Source organism: Myotis brandtii, unplaced genomic scaffold, assembly GCF_000412655.1.
Source record: "Myotis brandtii unplaced genomic scaffold, ASM41265v1 scaffold68, whole genome shotgun sequence".
In the NCBI taxonomy this organism is placed as follows: domain Eukaryota; kingdom Metazoa; phylum Chordata; class Mammalia; order Chiroptera; family Vespertilionidae; genus Myotis; species Myotis brandtii.
In genome coordinates, this window is record NW_005370657.1 from 2,220,661 (window position 1) to 2,226,234 (window position 5,574).

Consider the following 5,574-nt stretch of genomic DNA (forward strand, 5'->3'; position numbering starts at 1 on the left):
TCACAAGCCTGGGCCTGGGGCTTGGACATGAAGACCCAGTTTAGTCCTGTCTCTGTGCTGTGCAGTCTCGGGCCGAGTGACTTAACTTCTCTGGGCCTCAGTGAAGCCACTTTGAAGGCAGGAGAGAGTTTCCTGCTCCCGGATCCCTGGCCTGACCTTGGAGGACAAGATGGCAGGGCCAGAGTTGGGCTTAGGGAGGCAGGGGGTGGTGGCAAGGCCCTGCATTCGCAGCCAAACCTGATCTTGAACTCTGGTTCCAGTGGCCCCTGTCAGCTTTGTCATATTGACCCGGTTGCCGCCTCTTTGTGAGCCTCGGTTTCCCTCCTGAAACCTGACACTTAATGCCTGCCTCGCAGGGCGCTGTGGGGCGCACAGGAGGCAATGCGCTCGAGGGCCGCAACATGTCTAGATGCCCAGAAGCCATGTGGCTGCGAATCACCCAGAGGCTGCAGAAAAGGGTGCAGGGCAGCGTGTGCCTCCAGGGGGCACTGGTGCCCACGGGCAGAGGAAGGGAAGCTGGAGAGGAGCATTAGGGGGTGAGGGCAGGGAGAGAATCTTAGGACATCAGGTCTGTGGACATGAGGCCCAGAAGCCTCCAGGATGCACAGACAAACGGATGTACAATGACAGACCCATGTGTGGACAGACAGACATCCTCACCAGCACAGACACCTCCATATGCAGATCTCGCCTTGCGGGTAGACCCAGCTGTGCACAAGGCACCGATACCTACAGACACCCAGCTCCATGCACAGTATACTGGGCTGACTGACCCACAGAGCTGTTTCCACACACACACACACACACACACACACACACACACGGACACGAGGAGCCTGGGGACTGTAAGGAACACACTTTGAGAGGCTCTGCATCTCCACCCAGTCCCCACCCCGGCCACATCTCCCCTGACCCAGCCCCAAGGCCTCATGATACTCAGGGCTCGGCCTCTGCTTCTTCACTCTCCTGTGTCGCATTCCCTTGGGCGAGCTCACCCACCTGGTTGGTGAACACCTGGGTGCTCAGCCTCTGGTCCCTTGGGGGCCCAGCCCTGCTCCGGGACATGTCCCCTTGGATGCCTCCATAGGCCCAAAGCTCCGCACACCCCAGACCAGAGGGCTCCAGGATGGGGTTCCTGGATGTTGCTTTGACTTCCCTAGCGCACCCACATCTTGGGAACCTGCCCCCCTTCTTTCTCCCCACTGTTACTGCCCTAGTTAAAGTCGTGTCACCTCTCACCTAGGTGAGAAAGGTGACTCAGTTGACCTCCCTGTCCCGCTCCAGTCCACCTGACCTAATCAGAGGGTCTAGCCTTGCCTCCAGCCTCATTACTTCTCCTCCGCCCCCCAAACTTAGCTATTCTTGGGGTTTAGGAAACTCACTAGAGTTTGCCTGCCTGTGAGGTTTTGTACAAGCCTGAGCACTCCCAGACATTTCTCTTTCTCATCCAGTCCTGCCATGCTGGATAACTTTGGATCTCAGCTTGACATGTAGCTTCTTCCAGGAAGCCCTCCATGATGTTCCACCCCTCCAGATGAGGTCAGGAACCCTGTAACAAGGCCTTACTGTACCGCAACTGAGCTCATATAACACTCCTTCCTGGATTCAGGGACCAGCAATCCCTGGTTCTTTACCTGACATCTGGCACTTAAGGGGCTCTTCCTATGGGTTGGGTGAATGAATGAATGAATGAATGAGTGTTGGGGAATGAGATGGATGTGTTTATGGATGGAGATGGTTCAAGGCTGGGATAGGACAAGGATGGAGAGATGAGGATTATGAAATAGGACAAGAGAATGGGTTGGGCAAGACTAGGGACCCCAAGCCCTCCTCCTTGACCTGCTGTCCCTGGCAGCCATCACGAAATCTGCTATTGTCTCAGCCCAGCACAGCTCCCCCCTCCCCCCAAAGGAGAGTCACCACAGGCGTGTACAGGTTGGTTTATTTACAAATATACTGATGTCTCATTTTTGTTGTTGTTGTTTCCATTTTCTGCTTTTGTGGGGAGAGCGGAAGGTGAGAGTGGAGGGCAGGGTGGGGGTGGTGATGTGGTAAACGCTAATAAATAATTTAACAATGACAAGTTATTAAATAAAATGTGTCTGGGGATGGTGGGTGGGCAGTGAGAGTCTGTACAAGGAAAACAGAGGAATGGCCAGTGGCCCGGTTCCCACACCCAGCTAGGCTGGGCTCCTGGGGGAACCCCAGGGGGGTGGGGTCACCAGCAAAGAGGCTCATTGGAAATGGCCCCTCCCAAGGGCCACAGGCTGGAGGGTCGGTCCTCCTGCTCCCCAGCCCCCAGGCTGTGTGCGCCCGGGAGTGTGGGCCTGTGAGCCTCCATGTGCGTCCGGGTGTGAGTGTGCGTGTCCATGTGCGTGCGTGAGCGTAGACCCCCTTCCCCACAGGGCGCAGTGAGCCCCAGAGCTGTGGGTCCTCCCAGGCGGGAGGTGAAAACCTCACCCCAGGTGGTGCCCAGAGCTCAGGTGGGGCCAGGCAGGGCTCGGCCAGCTCTCCCTCCTCCAAGGTTCCCTGTGTGTGAAGTGAGGGCCGCCAGCTCCAGGTGAGTGGGCAAGACAGGTGAGCCCCTAAAGGAGAAGAGGCTGCCCCAGCCCCATGCTGGGGGCCTGACCCTGCTGATCTGCAGCCCCCCACCTCCACCTCCTCCAGGAAGCCTTCTGAGATGCCTAGCCCACTTGCACCGACCCCTTCTCTTACAGGCTCTGCTGGACCCCAGGTCTGACCCTGGGAACCACTGGGTCCCTCTGTCCATGGAGAAGGCAGACGAGGCTCTGGCTGGTGGCACTAGCCCACCTTCTTGTCCCTCCTCTGCCCTCACTCGCTATGTCACCTGGGATAGATTCCTTCTTCTCTCTGAGTCTCAACTTCCCCAGCAGTCTCCCGCCTGCCCGCCACTCACTTCCTGCCTCTTCCTCCAGAGACCAGACTCTTACTTCTCTCTTCCCTCGGGCTTCCCCCTCCCACCCCACCCCCACAGTGATGACGGTCCCTCACCCTGGAGGGAGGGGGTCCTGACTACTCACTGCCCCCCACGTCAAGGCTGCACTTCCACCCGCGCAGTGGGAAGAGCCTGCTCCCCTCGGGCTGCCCCAGGCCCCAGCGCGCCTGCCGGCGGGCGCCGTGTGCTTCTGCTGGGTGACCCTGAGCACTCGCCTCCCTTCTTTGGGCCTCAGGTTCCTCATCTGAGAAATGGGTCCCCAACAAGGTCTGGGACAGAGTGTGTATGCCTCTTCATGAGGGAGACCCCTACATCTCCATGTAGGGGGGCCCTACATCGTGCTCATCTGTGTCCCCACCTCTGGCCCAGGGCTGGGCAGAGTGAGCATCCGAGTCTGAGCCTGGGCTCCGCTCTGGCTGTCACTGACTGGCTGTCAGGGGGCTGGTGGGTCCCCTCCCCTCTCCCAGGGGGAGGGGCTGGACAAGATGACCCATTCCTGAGGTTCCTTCCAACTTAGAGCCTGGGAGAGAAGGGCAGGTGTCCCGGGGCCTCCACGCCTGGCCCTGCCCACGCGCCCCCGCCATGGTCAGACTGTGTGGATGCAGAAGGAGAAAGGGCGGCATCTCTCCAGAAACCGGCATGGCTGCCGGGACCAGGAGATAACAGAGGAAGGCTGAGGCTGCAGATGGACCCGGCCATCAACTGAGGCCCCCAGGGAAGTTCTGTGTGGAGCACGAGGCCGGAAGGGCCAGGCTGGCTGCTTAGGTCGGCCAGCTGCCCTGGAGAGAGCCGGGTGAGGTTTGCGCACAGGAGCCAGGAGGGGTGGGAGATGGGCCCAGGTCTCCGGAGAGGCTGAGGCTTCCCCTGCGGACAGAGGAGCAAAACCACAGAGCAGCTTGGGGAGCGGTGAGGATCCCCGAGAGGGCCAGGCAGAGGAGCCCAAAGACAGCCAACCATCGTCCCATTCGCTCGAAGGCTGGACAAGCAGGCCTCTGGGTGGCAGCCTAGGGCTCTGAGTCAGAATTAAGGGCAGGGCTGTGAGCACCTGGCTGAGGACACGGGGACGTCCAGGGGTCACTGAGCGTAGGGACCATCAGCCTGACCTCACTTCCCCTTTGGCGGGGTTAGAGCTGCGTGCACTGCGGGTGGGGGTTGACATAGTGTATTTGGCTTCCAGCAGGGCTGGAGGTGCAGTAAGAATGCATCACCCAAGAAGGGCTGGTTAATGGGCCAACGCCAAACAGGGAGAGGCCCTGAGGGTCCAAATATCCCCCCCCCCACACACACACACACAGAAGAGAGATGTGGCTTAGCTGTCCTGTGTGTGATGGTCACTGGATTCACTTAGAGAAGGGCAGGGTGAGTTTCCAAGGTTAAGTGGCCTAAACCATTAACTGGATCTCGGGCCACATTAACAAAGGTAGGGCACCGAACACTGGGGAGGTGATGGGCCTGCGCACTTTGGCTGGCTGATGTCCGTGGGAAGACTGGGCTATATGTACTCCACGCCTTTAGAAGGAAAGCTGGAGCCCAGCTGTGGGTACAGTTTTAAGAGGAAGCGCGGAGGAAACTGGAAAAGCCTGGCTTGGAGAAGCAAGGACTCGGGGCTGAAAAAGGCGGAGGGTAAGTTCAGCAGAAAAGGGCAGCTGGCTGGGCTCCTTGTCACAGGAGGTGACGGCGTGCCAAGTGGGTGACCTGAGAGGTCCTTCCCGCCTGGAGGTTCTGCCATTTTGCCCAACTCTGCCTGGTTCTGAGCTCTGTCTCTGCCCTTGGAGCTGGCTGGGGGCCGCCCTGTCTGCTCAGGAGACCAGCCTCCTTCTGGGCCGAGGAGGTCCCCATCCTCTCCCCTCCTCCCCTCCCCGCTTCCTCTCCTTTCACTATAGGAGGAGGGGCTCCCTCCCAGCCTGGCCTCTCTCCCCTTCCTGACCCGGCAGGGCTGCTCCGCAGAAGCCGCTGTCTCCTTCAGTGTCTCTACGTCTCTGTGCTTATCTGCACGTGTGCCGTTAGTGTGTGCGCATCTGCACGTGTGTCTCTGGCCCTCGGGTCTGCCTGGCTCCGTCTTCCCTCCCCAGTGACTCCCCCCAGGGCAGAGCCACGGTGGGCCTGGCACCTGGCTGGCTCTTCCCCACCTCTGCCCCCGCTCGGGCTGGGCAGGGTGACCCTCCGCCCCAGGCCTGCCCTCAGAGGTGGTGGTGGGGGGCGGGCGCCAGCACAGGGTAGTTTCTCACAGGTAACAGGCCTCGCGCGCATCATCCTGGGGCCTGCACGGGGGCCCTGCCTTGGCCCAAGCCTGGGCCATGGAGCTTGGCTGGACACAGAGAGGATGTTTAAAAAAATAGAGAGAATTTAAGCTTCCCCAAAAAGATGGGGACAGAGGAGGCGATGGAGGCCGAGGTGGGGCGAGGAGGCGAGTGGCTGTCCGAGAGCTCTGGGTCCCTGGGGGTGGCACGGTCTCTGTGGGCAGGACACAGCCCTGCGCAGGCTGTGCTCAACTGCCTGTCCGGCTGTGCCCAGCGGGCACGTTAGCCAGGCCCGGCTGGCCGAGGGGAGGGCACCATATGGCTGTCTGTAGAGTCTGTGCGGGTGGCGGGGCCAGGAGGGCGGGGCTGGCCGCTGTG

At 60.3% G+C, this 5,574-nt stretch overlaps 1 protein-coding gene across 1 annotated transcript in view; it reads right to left on the reverse strand.

Annotated features, from left to right (window-relative positions):
• Positions 1 to 1,924: 1,924 nt before the first annotated feature.
• The window catches only part of LMX1B (LIM homeobox transcription factor 1, beta), a 7,379-nt gene continuing 3,729 nt past the window's right edge, over positions 1,925 to 5,574 (reverse strand). Inside the window, exon 7 of the mRNA XM_014529419.1 lies at positions 1,925 to 5,574. The gene's annotated coding sequence lies outside the window, so the exon portion shown is untranslated.